The following is a 19,263-nucleotide window of genomic DNA, read 5'->3' as shown; positions in this document are numbered from 1 at the left end:
AGACTACTTAGTAGATTGGATGAGGTGCAAGAAACCATAAATGGAATGAAAATCAGAGAAACAGGAATAAAGAGAAGCTGAAGCAGAGAGAGATAAAAGCATCTCCAGGAATGAAAGAATATTAAAAGAACTGTGTGACCAATCCAAACGGAACAATATTTGCATTATAGGAGTACTAGAAGAAGAGAAAAAGGGATAGAAAGTGTCTTTGAAGAAATAATTGCTGAAAACTTCCCCAAACTAGGGGAGAAAATAGTTCCTCAGACCATGGAAGCCCACAGATCTCCCAACACAAGGGATTTAAGGAGGACAACACCAAAATATATAATAATTAAAATGGCAAAGATCAAAGGCAAGGACAGAGTATTAAAGGCAGCCAGAGCAAGAAAAAAGGTCAGCTACAAAGGAAAACCCATCAGGCTATCATCAGACTTCTCAACAGAAACCTTACGGGCCAGAAGAGAATGGCATGATATATTTAATGTAATGAAACAGACGGGCCCTGAACAAAGAATATTGTATTCAGCACGATTATCATTTAAATATGAAGGAGGGATTAAACAATTCCCAGACAAGCAAAAGTTGAGGGAATTTGCCTCCCACAAACCACCTCTACAGGATAAGGGACTGTTCTATATGGAAGCACTGCTAAGGCTAAATAGATGTCACCAGAAAAAATAAAATCACAACAAAGAAAGTAGACCAACCAAATACTAAAGGCAAAAAATAAAATCAACTATTCAGAAAAGCAGTCAAAGGAAATACAAAAGAGTACAGAACAAGACACCTAACATAAATGGGGGAGGCGGAATAAGAAGGGAGAGAAATAAAGAATCACCATACTGTGTTTATCATAGAGTTATAAGATAGTTAGATAGTTACATAGTAAAGAAGCTACCCTTGAACCTTTGGTAACCATGAATCTAAAGGTTGCAATGGCAATAAGTACATTATCTTTCAATAATCAACCCTAATGTAAATGGACTGAATGCACGAATCAAAAGACACAGAGTAAATACAGAAAACAGAATCTTAGAATGGTTGTATAATCTACACAAAGTCACACAACTAACTAAAGTCCAGAAGTGAGTTTGTGACCTATAAACAATCTTTAATGGTGCTAGCATAATTTCATTTGATTTATGGCTTATTTTATATTAGTTAACAGAACAAATAGGAGATGTTTAAAGAAATATAGTATCACCAGAAACGTACTATAGACATAATACATTAAAATGTAATTGTCAAAATGAAAATGTCAACAGTTACCCTAAATAGCAGAATAGATATTAATTAGAAATTATCAAGGTAAGAAGATCAACTTGAGGAATTCTCCCAGAGAATAGCATAAAAGACTATAGAGGTGGAAGAAATGAAAGAGTTAACATATAAAATAATTCCACATACTCTAAAATCTTGCTAATACAAGTTCTAGAAATAAATATTAGATAGTAAGAGGGTGAAAATAATCTAACAAATGAGAAGATTTCATAAAGTTGAAATAAATATGGCTCTTTAGATTAAGACAGTCCAAAGAATGCCTCCCAGGGTGAACAATTTAACAAAAAAGACTGACTATACAAATATTAGATAAAGAATCCCAGAGAGACAAAAGCAAAGACTGGGAAAAAAAACTCTGCTGCATACATAATAGACCAGGGGTTAATATCCATACTACATAAAGAACTGAAAATACTTTCCCCCCCGTTTATTTCATTTAAAAATTGAGGAAACACATGTAACATAATTGACAATTTTAAAGGGTACAGTACTGTAGGGTTCAGAGGTATTAAGTATATGCACATTGTCGTACAACTAGTTCCACTATTCTCCAGAATTTTTGACGACATCTCAATACTGAAACTTTGTACCCACTACTCCTCATCTTCCCCACCCCTCAGTCCCTGGTAACCACTATTCTACTTTCTGTTGCTGTGGATTTGACTATTCTAAGTACTTCATATAAGAGGAATCATACGGTTTTCCTTTTGTCCCTATCTTACTGTACTTAGTGTAATGTTTTCAAGGTTCATCCATGTTGTTGCTTGTATCAGAATCACATTCCTTTTTAAAGCTGAATAATATTCCAATGTATGTGGTAGATCTCTATGTATTGTCAAGAGATAAAGAGAAATAAAAGCAATCTACGTACATTATGATCATGTATAAGTCAACATTATACACAGTGTGTGAACGCATAAGTAAACAAAAAAAGACCTGGGACACACCAAATAATAACTGCTTATTATTGGAGGATGGAGGTGGTAAAAGGGAACTTAAAAAAATGTTTTAATTTAGCACTGGGACAATATATTGTGTGTTACTTTTACAATTAAAAAGCAGACACAAGTAGTTAAATACATATAGCAGTCTAGGAATGATTATGTTTCAGGATAAACAGTTCTGGATACTATTTATGGCTTCTCAGAGCATTATCAGGAATAACTTTTATAATTAACTTGTATATTTTGGGTAAGAAGAACCACTTCTTAGATCTAGCTTCTGTTTCCCTTTTCATCACCTGTACCAGCAACTGGCTTTATTTTTTAGAACTTTGTCACTGAGAAACAAAGTTTTGTTATTTTACAGGGCAACCAGTAGAGATCATAAATTTCATCAAAATGCGAGATGGAGGGCAGTAAACCAGCCTTACTCATAAGTTACTAGCTTTAGCATGCCAGCTAGCTTCAAACTATATAAATCTGAGCCTCAGGAAAATAACCAATTACCTATCATGGTTCTGAAAGCTAGTTTTTCAAAAGTGATATGATAAAACAGGAACACTGAAAGGACTATTGTAATTGTAAACAAACACAAGTCTTCTTAAAATCGTTAATTTTATTAGGAATTAAATATACAATTTGTTACTATGTTTCATCTAAAATTGCAAAGTATACCAATACTCAACATATAACCCTTCAATATACTGTTGACCTTCCAAGAAAATGAGGTCCCCCAATCTAGACATTCAGAAAAAATACCAACTATTCAAATATTTAAAAACACTTCTTTTGTCCTGCCCAAAGCAATATACAGATTTGATGCAATCCTTATCAAATTACCAACAGCACTCTTCAATGAACTGGAATAAATAGTTCAAAAATTCATATGGAAACACCAAAGAACCCCGAATAGCCAAAGCATTCCTGAGAAGGAAGAATAAAGTGGGGGGGATCTCGTTCCCCAACTTCAAGCTGTACTACAAACCCACAGTAATCAAGACAGTTTGGTAGTGGCACAAGAACAGAGCCACAGACCAGTGGAACAGAATAGAGACTCCAGACATTAACCCAAACATATATGGACAATTAATATATGGTAAAGTAGCCATGGACATACAATGGGGAAATGACAGTCTCTTCAACAGATGGTGCTGGCAAAATTGGACAGCTGCATGTAAGAGAATGAAACTGGATCACTGTCTAACCCCATACACAAAAGTAAATTTAAAATGGATCAAAGACCTGAATGTAAGTCATGAAACCATAATACTCTGAGAAAAAAACATAGGCAAAAATCTCTTGGACGTAAACATGAGCGACTTCTTCATGAACATATCTCCCTGGGCAAGGGAAACAAAAACAAGAATGAACAAGTGGGACTATATCAAGCTGAAAAGTTTCTGTACAGCAAAGGACACCGTCAATAGAACAAAAAGGTGTCCTACAGTATGGGAGAATATATTTATAAATGACAGATCTGACAAAGGGTTGACATCCAAAATATATAAAGAGCTCACACACCTCCACGAACAAAAAGCAAATAATCCAATCAAAAAATGGGCAGTGGAGCTGAATAGACAGTTCTCCAAAGAAGAAATTCAGATGGCCAACAGACACTTGAAAAGATGCTCCACATCACTAGTCATCAGAGAAATGCAAATTAAAACCACAATGAGATATCACCTCACACCAGTAAGGATCGCCACCATCCAAAAGATAAACAACAACAAATTTTGGCAAGGTTGTGGAAAAAGGGCAACCCTCCTACACTGCTGGTGGGAATGTAAATTAGTTCAAACATTGTAGAAAGCAGTATGGAGGTTCCTCAAAAAGCTCAAAATAGAAAATACCATTTTACCCAGGAATTCCACTTCTAGGAATTTACCCTAAGAATGCAGCAGCCCAGTTTGAAAAAGACAGATGCACCCCTATGTTTATCGCGGCACTATTTACAATAGCCAAGAAATGGAAGCAACCTAAGTGTCCATCAGATGAATGGGTAAAGAAGAGGTGGTACATATACACAATGGAATGTTCTTCAGGCATAAGAAGAAAACAAATCCTACCATTTGCAACAGCATGGATGGACCTAGTGGGTATTATGCTCAGTGACATAAGCCAGGCAGAGAAAGACAAGTACCAAATGATTTCACTCATATGTGGAGTATAAGGACAAAGAAAAACTGAAGGAACAAAACAGCAGCAGACTCACAGGACCCAAGAATGGACTAACAGTTACCAAAGGGAAAGGGACTGGGGAGGATGGGTGGGAAGGGAGGGATAAGGGTGGGGAAAAAGAAAGAGGCCTTACTATTAGGATGTATAGTGTGGGGGGGGGGCACGGGGAGGGATGTGCAACACAGAAAAGACAAGTAGTGTATCTACAACAGCCTGTACTCAGGGTTCACCTGGGCCCTCACCTCCACAGAGGGTTGATTGGGCGTTGTGGTATGACTGAGGGGAGTGGTCAAGGTCCCTACCCTGGGGGACGTGGTGGGAACTGGAGACAACATGTAGAATTAGCAATTAATTGGTCCCCTGTGAATGTACAACGTGTCCTGGTGCTGGTGGATACAGGAGCTGAGTGTTCTCTGGTTTATGGCAACCCTGAGCATTTTCCTGAGACCCTTGCTGTGATAGATGGCTATGGGGCTAAGCCATTAGAGTGAAGAAAGCCCAAATCCTATTGGGGATAGGGTGTTTATCCCCAAAGGAGTATACTGTGTACATTTCTCCCATCCCTGCGTATATTTTCAGAATGGATATCCTTTAGGGCCTGTGGTTACAGACCACTGCAGGTGAGTTCAGACTGAGGGTATGTGTGATAAAGGCAGTTTTGAGGGGACATGCTCAGCACCCACATGTAGCTCTTCCTGTATCTCAGCAGGTGACCAATACTAAGTAGTATAAATTGCCTGGGAGGCCCAAGGGAACTGAAGAAACTCTGCAGGAGTTGGAAAAGGTGGGCACCATAAAGCCCACTCGTAAGTCCTTTTAATTCCCTGATGTGGCCAGTGAAAAAGCTGTATGACTCTTAGCATATGACCATGAATTACAGAGAATTGAATAAAGTCACAACCCCTTTGCATGCTGCTGTCCCCTGTACAGCAGCCTTTGTGGACACCCTCAGTTATTAACTAAGGACATATCATTCTGTTGTGTACCTTGCTAATGTTTTCTTCTCTGTTGACATAGCACAGGAAAATCAAGAACAGTTTGCTTTCATGTGGGAAGGCTGGCAGTGAATATACACTGTCCTTCCAGAGATATTTCCACAGTCCCACCATTTGTCACAGACTTGTAGTCTAGGACTTGGCCACATTGAAGAAACCACAAATGGTGTGGTTGTGTCATTACATTGATGATATCATGCTTACATCTGATTCTCTTGCATATTTAGAAGGGGCAGTTCCTAGACTGCTGCAACATCTTTAGGAGAAAGGATGGGCTGTGAGCAGCACAAGGTTCAGGGACCTGGTTTGTCTGTCAGGTTCTTGGGGGTTGTCTGGTCAGATAAAACTAAAGTTATCCCAGAAGCAATCATAGACAAGGCCCAGGCTTTCCCTACCTCTATCACTGTGGCAGTCTTACAAGAGTTTTTGAGTGTTTTGGGCTACTGGAGGGTGTTTACCCTGCACTTGCCACAAATTCTGAAGCCCTTTTACCAGTTGGTATGAAAGGGCATCAGGTGAGACCATGATGAGACCTGTGCAGCTGCATTTCCTGCTGCTAAGCAAGCCGTCAAGGCTGTTATAGTCCTTGAGTGTAATGGATTCTTCAAGGCCCTGTGAGCTAGATGTTCATGTAATCAGAGATGGTTATGGATGGGGCCTTTGGCAGTGGCTTGAATGGACATGCTAACCTATTGGATTCTCATCACAACTATGGAAAGGAGGAGAGGTCTGGTAGCCCTTAACAGAGAAGCAACTGGCTTCTGTGTATCACGCCTTGCTGCCTATGGAGCCCATCACCAGAACAACTCTGACCAAGGTAATAACCACCTATCCCATTGCAGGGTGGGTGCAAGACTGGACCCAAAGGCCTGGGAGTGGTGTGGCCCAGATGCCTACACTGGCCAAATTGGGCGCATACTTACAGCAACATAGCACCCTCTCTGATAGCCCCTTACGTCAAGATCTCCAATGTTATTTGGGCCAGTGACGTATACCAATGGAAAGTAAGAAGAACTTGCATTTGAGCCATTGGTAGCCGAGAGTCCGTATCAGGAGGGAAAAGCCCCTATAACTGAAGGTGCTTGGTATACAGATGGCTCCAGTCTAGGACAGCCTTCGAAGTGGAGGGTTGTGATTTTCTATCATAAGACTAAGGCAATGTGGATGTTAGAGGATGGAGAAGGAAAGAGCAATCAATAGACTGAACCACGGGCAGTATGGCTAATGATCACCCAGGAGCCCTCCCCTGTACTTGTGTGCACTGACAGCTGGGCTGTCTACTGGGACTTTACCTGTGGCTACCAACATTGTGCCGTGGATGGTTGGTCACTGGCCCCTTTGCGTGCAAGAGCTGTGGCAAGCCCTATGGGCCTTTAGTCAGACTAACAGTTACTGTATATCATTTGGCCATTTGCCTTTGACATCCCCAGGGAATGATGAGGCAGACACATTGGCCCACATGCGTTGGCTGGAAGGAAAGCCTGCCTCAGCTGTAGCCCAATGGTTACATCAGCGTTTGTTGCACACATTGCAAAAGGCAATGTGGGCGGTAGCCCGTCGGTGGGCGTGCCATTGACCTTTGAAGAAGTCAGCAGAGCCCAGAAGGAGTGCCTGTGGGATTATGATGGGGATTATGTTGCATCTACAGCCGATCTAGGAAGACCTGTCATCCAACTGAATCTTCGAATCAGTGAACACGTCACCTCTCTTCATTTATTCAAGTCTTCTTTAATTTTTCTCAGTAATGTTTTTTTAATTAAGGTATCATTAATATACAATGGTGTGAAGGATTCCCATGAGCATCATGGTGGTTACTATGTTTACCCATATTATCAAGGCCCCCCCACTCCCCATTGCAGTCACTGTCCATCAGGTGTAGTAAGATGCTATAGTGTTACTATTTGTCTTTGTGCTGGACTGCCCTCCCGTGACCCACCTACATTATGTGTGCTAATCATAATGCCCTTTAATCCCCTTCCCCCTGACTACCTACCCACCCTTTTTCAGTAATATTTTATTGTTTTCACTTTAGTTTCCCAGCGGTCTCCTCCCCATCCCACTACACCTGTAGGAAACGTTTCCCTGGCCGCTGGTTGCTCTGTCCTCTCCCTGGCAACAAGGTTCCCGCCGTAGAGCAAGCGGCTCTGCGTCTGAGGAACGTGAGCCGTAAAAATGCGAGTGTCGTAAACCAGGTACGGTACGGGGAGGTGCAGGACGTGGCTCGAACATTCGGACGCACGCAGGAGGAGCAGACGGTCTATCCCAGGTGTGGGTGCGGAAAGCCGACGAACCGGAGGTGCAGTAACGGTGAGTAGCAGAGGGGACCGAGGAGCGGCGGAGTCAGGGGAGCCGGAGCGGCTGGAGCAGGGACGGCCAAGTGGAACGGAGCGCTCTCTGCCCGCCGCAGCTGCCGGACCCGCGCCGCAGCCGCTCCGCTCTCCCTGCGCCTTCGAGCCTCTTCCCCGGTCTCTCTCCGGCTGGCCCCTCCTGCCGCCGCCGCTGCCGTACCCCGGGACCGTTCGCCGCCGCCGCCGCCGCCGCCGCATCCTTGGCGCTGGGCGGGCGGCCGGGACGCGGACGGCCAGTTTTCTGGTCTGAGTGGAGCGGGTTTTCCCCACCTTTTAGCCCCTAGCCGGGCCGGGCCGGCCTGCGGGCTGCATGTCGTCGCGCGGAGGTCCCGGCGGAGCGCGCCGCGGGCGGACCGTGCTGGGCAGGCGGCGATGATGTTGGGACCGGCCGGCGAGGCGCGCCCGCGGAAGTGGGGGGGGGTTGGGCGGGACGGAGGCGCGTGGCCCTCAGCGGCCCCGCTCCTTTGGTCCCGGCTGGCCACAGCGAGGCGAATCCCAGGAGTGCGGTCCACTTTCCGTGTGGAGCTGGTGCGGCGGCCAGGGACTCCGTGCATGAGCAGGCCCCTGCTTGCCGCCGCGGGAAACCTGGAGCTGGCGGCGAGCTGGGCGGCAGGTGCCTTTATGGAGTTGTTACCTGGTCTCAGGGACGGGGAAGCACCACAGACAGATCCCCTCTCCCGGGAGAGCTGCTTTTCCGCGCCGGGATGGGGCTCTGCTTGGACGCCTTTTTTCTCTTTGGTTTTTTTTGGGAAGTTGTTATCCGGCCAGAGTCGCGGAGCGCTGCACCCGGGTAATGGAGCTTGGATGGCGCACTGGGTCTGGGGTGGAAAGCGGGTGGGGGAGCCGGGCGGCCGGCCCAAGGGTCGCGCGGGTCCGCTGCCCGGGTTGCATTCACAGTGTTTATTGATTTGTGTGAGTTGCTTGCATGTCTGCTTATCTCGGGGGCGTTTCTGTGCTGTTCTCTACCTCTTGTTAAGCAGCGGAATGTCTGCTGATTGCTACTGTCTGGACAGGTCCTGAGGCGAGATGAGGGAGAGTTGTCCGCCCGGAGACAGGGTACCTGTGTGTATAGTAATGGGCGGCAACGACCCTGCTGCCCGCTGCAGCCCACACTATGTAAGGAATTTCGCGTAGGTTTCGGACCAAGCGGCTCCTTTTGGCTTCTGCGTTATTTTTTAAACGAGTGTTTAGGACTAGGACAATAAAGGTGCCTATGGTGGGATGGCTGTACCTTCCAGTAATATGAGGAAATGTGTGTGAGTGCAAACTTTCCGTCGCTACCCGCCCCCCGGCTTCCTCGCTCCCTTCCTCCCTCCCCTCCTGGATGCGCAACGCGAGATTCTGTAACCTTTCCTGGCAGTTTTAGATTTTGTTGATGATATTGTTAACATGGCAATTCCCTAGAATCGATCTATAGATGCAATAATATCCCCATCAAAATCTCATCAGACTTATTTGTAGCGGATGAAAAGTTGATTCTAAAATTGGTCTGGAATTTCAAAGTATATAGAATAGGCAAAACAATTTTTTAAAATAAGAACAAAGTAGGATGATTTACACTATGTGATTTGAAACTTACTATAAAGCTGCAGTAATCAAGACAGTTGATATTAGTGTAAATTGACATATGGATAAATAGAACAGAACTGAAAGAGCATAAATAAATCCTCACATTTTTATCAACTGATTTTTAATAAAGTTACCAGTGGGAAACAGATGGGCTTTTCAACTAATGTTCCCAAGTCAACTGGTCACTTGTATACAAAAATATTAATTTAGACTCTTCATTCAACCCATATATAGAAATACACTTAAATAGGATTATAGACCTTAAAGTGAGGGCTAAAACTACAAAAACTTCTAATAGAAAAGAGGAGAAAATCCTGTGACTTGGGAGTAGGCAAAGATTTGTTAGGTATGACACTAAAAGCACCATCCACAAGAGAAAAAAAAGATAAATTGGATTTCATTAAAACTAAAAACTTTTGCTCATCAAAAGACACCAGTAGGAAAATGAAAGACAAGTGATATATGGAGAAAACATATTTGTGGGTCACATATCAGGTAAAGGACTTGCAACCAGAATATATAAAGAACTCTTAAAATTAAAAATAAGAAGTTAAACCATTTTAAAAACAGGCAAAATATTCGAAAAGACATTTTATCAAGTAAGTTATACAAATGAATAATAAGCGGATGAAAAGATGTTCACCATCATCAGTCAACAGAGAAATGCAAATTAAAACTGTAGTGAAGATACAATTTCACTCCCACTAGAATGATTCTAATCAAAAGGACTGCCATTCCAGGTGCTAGTGAAAACACGGAGAAGCTGCAACTCTTGTACACTGCAGGTGGGAATGTAATTGTACAATCCCTTTTGAAGTTTAGCCATATTTTAAAGGATTAAACATAGACTTAGCATTCTACTTAACAATTCCACAAGAATGGAAAACGTGTTCACACAAAGTCTTATACAAGGTTGTTTACAGCAGCATTATTTGTGAGAGCCAAACTTGTCCATCTGCTGGTGAATGAGTAAACAAAATGTGGCATATCCATAAAATCAAATATTATTCAACAGCAAAAAGGAATGAACTGCTGATATCCACTACAAAAAGTTTAAAAACTGCTTGTTGCATGATTCTATTTATAAGACTTTTTAAAAAAAGTAAATCTATACAAACAGAAAACCAAGTTTGCCTGGGGCTGGGAGTGAGTGGGAATAGGGAATGACTGCAGATTGAAACAAGGAAACTTTCTGAAGTGACAGAAATGTTTTAGAACTGGATCATAGTAAGAGTTGCATAATCCTATAAATTTACTAAAAAAAAAATCATTGAATTATGTACTAAAAATGGATGAAATTTATGATATATAATTTATACCTTAAAAAGCCATTTAAAACTCATTATTAAAGAAAAACTTTTATTTGAAGTTGGCTAAGAACTTTTATAATGAAAAATATTCTAAAACAAGAAGGCCCATGAATAGTATGTTCAAAGGGGTTTCCTTAATGTCAGAAAAAAATCAAAATAATTATTCCTGTGTCAAAATCTAAATACACCACTGTTTGTATTTTTCTTTTATCAAAGTAAATCTTATCAGAGTGGCTTACAATTTTGGGCAACAAAAAAGTGAAAGTTAAATAGAATACACCTAATTTTGGATTTACATAATGTATGTTGTTCATGGTATAAGAATATAGTAATTTATCCTCCATTTGCCCCATTGTCCCAAGCACATAAGCCGGTGAGAATTAATCCTGGGCTTGCCTGGGGCTTGCCTGGGTTTACCCCGCCTTATCTCTAAACATCCCGACCCTCCCCCAAGGCCGAGAGGACCCGCCACAATAAAAGGCAGCACGCTGCTGCTCTCTCTCTCTCTGTGTCTCTCTGTGTCTCTGGCCCTCTGCTCTCTCTCCCTCTCTCTCTCTCTGTCTCTCTCTCTCTGCTGCCCTCTCTTTGTCTCTCTGTCCCCCTGCTTTCTCTCTCTCTCTCTGTCTCTCTCGCTCTGCTGCCCTCTCTCTCTTTGTCTCTGTCCCCCTGCTCTCTCTCCCTCTCTCTCTCTCTCTCTCTCTCTCTCTCTCTCTGTCTCTGCTCTCTGTCTCTGTCTCTCTGTTTCTCTCTGCTGCCCTCTCTCTCTTTGTCTCTGTCTCTCTGTCCCCCTGCTCTCTCTCCCTCTTTCTCTCTCTCTCTGCTCTCTCTGTCTCTCTCTCTGCTGCCCTCTCTCTCTTTGTCTCTGTCTCTCTGTCCCCCTTCTCTCTCTCTCTCTCTCTCTCTCCCCACCCCCTTCTGGGGCAGCCACTCTCTCTTTCAGATAATAAAGTCTCTTGCGTGGGCCCGTGTCTCCTGAGTCATTCTGGGTAAGGAGGGTCGCAGCGAGATACCCTTTCATTGGTGCCGTGACTTTGGATGAGGGTCTCCCATTGACTTTGCTCTTCCTCTGGGAACCTGAGCTGCTCTGGGAACCCTCACTGCCCGATCCTCCTTCTCCACAGGCTCACGGTCCACTTCCCCAGTCGCTCGTCTTCTCGCCCAACACACGCCTTCAATTTGGTGAGTCTCCCCTTCATGGTCAACTTAAATGTCCCTTTGGAACCTGGGAAGTGACCGTTGAGTGTCCGGCACCCCAAAGGGCTCCTCTGGGACAGGGGCACCCCCAACCACGACTTTCAGAGTCACGGTTGATCCCCATAGTCGACCCTTCTCTGCCACCCCCTAGTGAGAATCCTCATCCACTGAGGCCCCGTCTCCCTTTATCTACTTATCTACTCGACTCGAAAACTCCTGGTACCAGGTACCGAGCCTCCCTGGCGTTTTCGCCTCGACCCCTCAGAGGTGGTGATGACCCCCTAACTGTGCCTGGTCTTCTCCGCGACCTTCTCAATCGCTCAGGGACGCCTCAGCAACTTCTGAACGGTCTCATTCTCACCATGGGATCTGGCCCCTCCGTTCCCACAGATTAACCGCTAGGGTGCTTACTCAATAATCTAAAGTCCCTCCACCTCACTCCAGACCTCAAACCTGTTCGCTACTGTAATGAGATCTGGCCACAATATCCCTTGGACAATCAGTCTAAATGGCCCCCAAATGGCTCTTTAGATCCTAAAATTCTCCGCAACTTAAACAACTTCTGTGAGCCTACAGGCAAATGGAAAGAGATCCCATCCATGTATCCAGGCTTTCTCCTACCTCTGAACCAAGCTCTCTGTCTCCCCTGCAATCCTAAACACCTACTACTTGCCTTAAAGTCCACACCCCTAAGCTTTTTTCACGTTCCCAAATATCCTCAACTGCCTATAAAACTCCTAGACAATGCACCACCACGGGCTCTCTTGTCCCCTCCTGGCTCATGCCAGGAGCTCTGTCTGTCCTCTCACTGTATCATTACGTCTCAATCTGTATGTTTGTGTCTAAGTGTGTAAATGAAAAATATTTTTCTACCTCCGGATGGTATTAATAAAAATTGATTTAAAGACAAGCGCTTGTAAAAATTGGGCATTCTAAAACTTCCAAAAAATTCTAATAAAAGGCACCACTCTCTGCACCACGCTGCTGCTCCCTCTCTCTCTCTCTCTCTCTCCCCCCACCACCCCTCTGGGGGCAGCCACTCTTTCTTTTAGATAATAAAATCTCTTGCGTGGGCCCACGGTGTCTCCTGAGTCGTTCTGGGTAAGGAGGGTCGCAGTGAGATACCCTTTCACATGGTTATTATCAATCTTTATTTTTCTTTTCTGCAAATTACTCAAAATTTATTTTGTCACACTTGTTTTAATAAATCAGAAAGTTATAGTAGGTTGCAATTCACCATTTATAATCTATCAATATAAAATATGATGAACTATTTAGTTCAGTTATGATGACTAGAGTATTGGAGTACATTTTCATCTTTCCCTATGTCAAAATTTAATTTACTAAAGTCTACAGTAGATTCTTCACAACCGCATCCTTTTGAATGCACTGTCATGTCTCAAGAGAAAATCAACTAGTTGGTCACAAATAAACCAGATAATGATATCTATAAGGCAACACATGAAAAGGAAGTAGCTGAAGTCCAAATACTTTATTTGGCAGATTAGATATTCTAAAAAACATTTTGTTTTTGTTTTGTTTTTTGCTTTGTTTCCATTTAATATTTTATTTTATATATAATAAATTTAAATAAATATGTACTAACCCATCTAATTTATATATTAACACTGTGCCATTAATAAAATGATAATTCATGTCTACTATTCATGCAAAATCGAAGTTTTTGAAAATTACGTAAATACATGAGATACAAAATGAAAATAGGTATATAAGTAATCAAAAACGTAATTATATTTTCTCACTAAATTAGAAAAAAAATTAAAAACTCCCATAAGTGTGCAATGAAACTAGACCTCACAGATATAATGTAATACACAGTTTGATAATATGATTCAATAACTTGAATGTATAAATGCTATTCATTCATCTGTTCAAAAAAAGTGGTGGGTGTCAATTAGGTTGCAGTCATGATCCAGGCCCTAGAGAGAGACCATAATCAAAATCAAAATAAAAGTGCTTGTTTTCATGAAGTTTGCACTCTAATGGAAGATAGGCAATTACAGAAAAAAATAATATGCATGATGGTTAAGTGTTACAAGTAAAACTAAAATAGAGTAAAGGGTTACAGAGTAATATTTGGGGTACTGTTTTATAAAAGGTATTTAGTTTAAAAGAGCCTGAGAAGGCAGAGTAGAGCCCTAAAGGAAGTGAGGGAGTGGACCTACCATGTGCCATCTGAGGCAAGCGTATATCAGTCGAGCAAAGGGCAGGTGCAAAAGACCTAAGGCCTGAACGTGCCTCGAGTTTAGGAGAAGCAAGGAGGCCAGTAGATGGAACTGGAGGAGAAAAAAAGAAGAGTGGTAGGGCAAAACGTTAAAGAGGTGGAGGAGGAAGCACAAATCTTCTGAGATAAAGAGCCAATGAAAGTTTTTCTACAGAGAAGTGACATTACCTAGCTTCTCTTTTTAAAGGCGGACTCCAGCATTGTGTGAAGAATGGCTGAGGTACAAGAGTGGCAACAGGCAGAAAGCAGGCAGGCCATCACAGGCGGGAGTACTCCTGGTGAGAGATGATAGAGGCTTGGACTAGAAAAGTTGAAATAGTGGTGGTCAGCAGTGGTTGAATTTTGAGTAGATTCTTCAGGATTTTGTCATGCACGAAGATGTGGTTGTGAGCAAAAAATGTCGAAGATGACTCCAAAACTTCCAGCCTGAGAAAATGACAGACTGGAGTTGCCATTTACCTTGATTAAAAGTCTACAGGAAGAGACAGTTTTATAGAGAGATAAAGTGGAAAATTAAGTCTGTTTTCGGAAATGTTAAGTTTGAGCAACAAGAGATGTTGGGTAGAATATGGATTTTGAAGTCTCGTAGATACAGATTTGGCACTGATAATCAATAGATTGACAGACTATTACACCATGACACCGGGTATTACTGTAGGGATATTACCAGAAAGAAGAGACAACTAACCTGAAAACTGAGTCCTGAGACACTCCAAAATTCAAATGTTGGACAATAAGCAGAAATCAGCAAAGAAAACTGAGAAATAGTCAGTGAAATAGACAAAAGAAGCTGTAAAGTGTTATTCTGGGAGCAGTAAAGAAAGTGTTTCAAAAAAGAACATTATACGAAATGGTAGTGTATGCTAACGGACCAAGAGAGCTGAAGACCAAGCAGTGAACTGTTGATTTGGGAACATGGAGGCCTTTGATGATTTTTAACAAGAGAGGGGTCATTGGAAAAGGGAAATATAAAAAATTATTAGAGTGGATTCAAGAGCAAATGGAAGGAGAGTAGGTAGAAGCAATATGTGTATGTAACTCTTGTTGAAGAATTTTACTCTAAAGGGGAAATTTGACTTAGATGGAGGGTGACATAATTTAAAAGGTTTTACTATTTTTCAACTTGGAAATATTATGATATACTTATATGCTGATCAGAATTATACAGTAGAAAGGGGGAAAATTCAAGCTAAAGCAGGTAAACTATAGGACTCATGTCCTTGAGTGACAAGTATATTTTATTAGGACACTTAGTAGGACACTTATTTAGACAGGAGCACGAATAGTTCCTTCATTGTCATAGATGAAAAGGTAAGAGTATGACTCGGCAGAGACATGTAGGGTTGTAGACATGGTGTGGGGAATCTTTTGTTATCTATTTGCTCAATGAAGTAGAAAGCAAGGTAAACAGAAACATCAGGTTTGAGGAGACAGGAGAAGGCTTAGAACAGTCAGTCATAGTTAGGAAGGCAGTGGATTTGTGGACAACAATTAGGGGGTGCTTGAGGTTCTTAGTTATACATTTAAATAAGAGCAGTCAGAATTGTGTGTTTTTCTCCAGCCGCATTCAGCTGCAAAAGTGTAGGCATGAAATGATCAGAGAATGTGATCTAATCAGGAATAGGATTTTTCTGGAAGTATATGCCAAAAGGACAAGGAAGTTAATGAGCATGTAAGCAAGGGATATAATAATGGACCATTGCCTCTAAAGCTTGTTGGGGGAACATGAGCACATGAGGGGAGAAAAAGGGCATGAGAGAGAGAGTGTAAAGGGATAATGAACTGGAGGTCCCAGTAGGGCAGAAAAGCTGGAGTTGAAGTGCTAGAAGGAGTGGGTTTGAAAATAAGGGGAGTGATTGATTGAAAAGTTGGTCACTTGAAGTTTAGATTTCACTCAGCATACCTACTTCTGGAAATTTGTCCTAGGAAAAATATAAAATATGGGAAAGATGTTTCCTAGCATTATCTATGTAACAGCCCTAAATTAGAAACAGCACAATTTTGCTGCAATAAACAGGTAAACTTCATGTTACCATTTAAAACATTACATATAAAGAAAAAACAGCAGCAGTGAATAAAATGTAATAAAAACAAACAAGTCAGACATCAAGTTGTACATATACCATGATTATGTGTATATAAATATACATATATAAATATGTAACATACATTACAAATACATAAATATCTCATTATCTATGTAATTATTTGTGCCAATGTCTAACTCTCTTATTGGTTTTCAAGTGTCCCACATCCTAAGATTTACAACCATTCTTTTTATCCATCAAGAAAGCAAGCATCAAGCTCTACACATGGTAGAAGTTCAGTACATTTCATTAAATGAGTGAATGAGTAACTTTGTAAATGAACAAATGGATGGATGATGAATAGATAAATGAAGACGTGTATACTTTTTGACTTTCAAATCTAAGCCTCACGTAAAAATTCTCACAAAAAGTTGATTCCATCAAACTTCCCTGGAATTTGAAGTTTAACTGTCTAACCTATTGATGTGAAGTGGCTTAGAGTTATAAAATCATCACGTAACTTAGAATCTTTGCCTGTATAATTTTAAAACCATTCATGAATCAGGAGGAAGATATTCAGTTTGTGATTTAGTTTCACTTAGGGGAGAAACAATTTTCCTATTGTGTTTTGTGAACCATTAACTACTGTTTATTGTTACATTTCAAAACAATCCTTAATGAATTTTATTTTGATTCAGTGCAACATGTTTTTAAATAAGGTCTGATTCTCAAAAAGATTCTGTGACAAGAGATAGCCAGATGCCAAAAGTCATTAGTGCTGCCTTTGACATACTTAATTGGGGAATTACACAATTTCCAGGCTTAGAATGAGTGTCAGACCGTGCAATGCCCCCATGTTCTATTATGGTGACAGCAAGTGGGCAGGGAACCAGCAGGCTCTTCAACCACACTTTCTTTATTGTATAAAGCATCTATTCTGTGCTAACCTCATCCTAATCATTGCAGCATCTAGAAGAGCCCCAAACAACAAAACACTACCAGGAACTCAAACAGAACAAAAACCTTAACAGTTCCCCAAAATATTCTTTACCATGCATACCAAAAACTCCTCTTTAACTTGCATAAACTTTCAATTAGCAGGAAGACTTTCTGGACTATTTTTTGCAATGTGTTTATACCAGTATTTGAACAAATTTCAGATGATGGCACTCCAGCAGTTGTGTAATCAGAATAATGTTCCTTAGTTTGGTGATTTTGTTAAATCATTGAGAAATGTACATTTAAAAAAATCAATTACAGTGGGCTCCAGAGGAGAATACAAAACCGTTTATGGAGTTTACAATGAGGTATGTATTATCATTTGAAGAATGATAAATGGTCTTTGCTGGATTGTCTACTAACTAAGGAGATAACCATATACATGTCTAAAAGCATTAGTGCTCTTAATTTTTTTTCACTCATCTTAATGTGTAGTAAGGGCCTCACAAGGTCATTTGGATTCTACAATATAAAAAAAAAGACAAAACAAAATGCAGCTTTTTCATACAGCAAGTTTGACATCTTTTATTACAGAATAGAATTGGTCAAACTTTCTCAATCCAGTACTTGCCTCCCACTCTAACCATCTTTCCCTATGCCTGAGATGGCAAATGAAGAACACACAGTTTTGGCTTATAGATGTGTGTTTAAGAAACATACTGGAGTCTCTAAGGAGTCTTTTATTTTTACCCCCATTGTCCTTTCACACCTACCTCTAGATTTCCTTGTTTCCACTGCTGGATGAAATTCAGGATGCTTACAGTCACAAGACAAGTTTCACTTCAGAAGTCAAAATGTCCAACACTCAGTGTAATAATCAAAACTCCATATTCTTTGAAAGTGAAGCTTCTTTCGGCCTCACCTTTCCATACAAAGCTCAAGACTTGCCTCAGGCTAGTTTCCTTCCTCCCCATTACTCTCTTAAGGCCAGATAGGAGAAGGAATTAAGGGAAATGGCACAGTTTTATATAGCAGATAGAATTGCTTCCCTATGTAGGTTCCTTCCAGATGCTGACTTTCTCTAGTGGGATCCACACATACACAGGATTTTGGGAAATATTTCCTCTGTGGTCCTCTGCATTTCCTAAGGCAGGTGATGCTTGTCCTCTCCCTAATCACTAAGAACTCCCTCCATCCCTCATCCCTCGCTCCACTGGTCCACTCTGCACAGACTTTCCTGGTATAGTTGCTCTACACTTCAAGGCAGTCATCTTAGGCAGGATCTCCTTTGAACTGACCCAGGCTGGCTTTTTTCCAAAGGTCCACTTGTCCTTCAGAAGAACATACGCCTCCTTGCCCTGATGTTGGTGGAAGCCCATTAGATTCTCTTTCTCCTTGCTGGCAAAGGCAGTTCCAGCCACAGTCTCTTGCCTTCAGACTTTTCTCTGGAGGTGATGAGGATACCAGCGCACTGACAGCTCTTACTCCCAAGTAAGTCCTGAAATCTCCCCTTAAATATGGACTGGAGGAGGGCTGTCTGTAATGTCAGAGATTCCATTTTCCACTCAACTGGTTTTCCTGTCTGGTTGGTCCAGCATGTAGCATTTGGCTTTGGTTGGCACCTTTTGCACTGTCCTTGGCCTAAAATAATTCCATTTTGGCATTCTGTTACACATGGTGGTTCCTTGGTCTTGAAATGTTGAACCAGTTGATTTTATTAAAGCTTTATTTGCTAATGTTTTAAAATCAAAGGACTTTACATAAAAATTTGGGTTTTGACTTTTCTCTAAAAATCAAAACTGACCACTGCATGCTGATATTCCAATAAAGAAAAAAGAAACTGAGCCAAGTGGCTCCTGTCCCAGGAGGCAGCAGTTACTGTCTGAGCTGCTAGAGTCCCAACCCAACCCACTTTCCTCAGTTATGGCCTCTGCTGGAATTTGAGATGGAGACACTTGTCCCACCCCTCTATGCATCCAAATCCTACCCTTCATCAGGGTTCATCTCAAATCTCCTCAAGAAGCAACCTAATATAAAAGAAAAAACACAATATTTAAACCCCATTTCATAGGCCAATGCCAGCCTAATGTTGTAATCCCCCAGAAGAACAAACTGAATGGGAAAGAAGACAACAAGACACAGGAGAATCAACTCATTTTGGGGGGAGTTTGAAAAATAGAGGAGTAGAAACCTTAGTGAATGATACCAGCTAGAAGTAAAAGTGTCACCTTGAAGA

At 41.5% G+C, this 19,263-nt stretch overlaps 2 protein-coding genes across 2 annotated transcripts in view; one reads left to right on the top strand and one right to left on the bottom strand.

Moving 5' to 3' along the window:
- The window catches only part of LOC140845608 (interleukin-2 receptor subunit alpha-like), a 495,306-nt gene that overhangs the window by 136,688 nt on the left and 339,355 nt on the right, over window positions 1-19,263 (bottom strand). The window lies entirely within an intron of this gene.
- The window catches only part of LOC118968794 (protein TASOR-like), a 186,221-nt gene that overhangs the window by 101,008 nt on the left and 65,950 nt on the right, over window positions 1-19,263 (top strand). Inside the window, exon 19 of the mRNA XM_073229183.1 lies at window positions 5,107-7,702. The gene's annotated coding sequence lies outside the window, so the exon portion shown is untranslated. The remainder of the gene's footprint in view (window positions 1-5,106; window positions 7,703-19,263) is intronic.

Source organism: Manis javanica, chromosome 2 (genome assembly GCF_040802235.1).
Source record: "Manis javanica isolate MJ-LG chromosome 2, MJ_LKY, whole genome shotgun sequence".
NCBI classification, from domain to species: Eukaryota; Metazoa; Chordata; class Mammalia; order Pholidota; family Manidae; genus Manis; species Manis javanica.
Note: the sequence above shows the minus strand (reverse complement) of the source record. Positions and strands in the feature narration are given on the sequence as shown.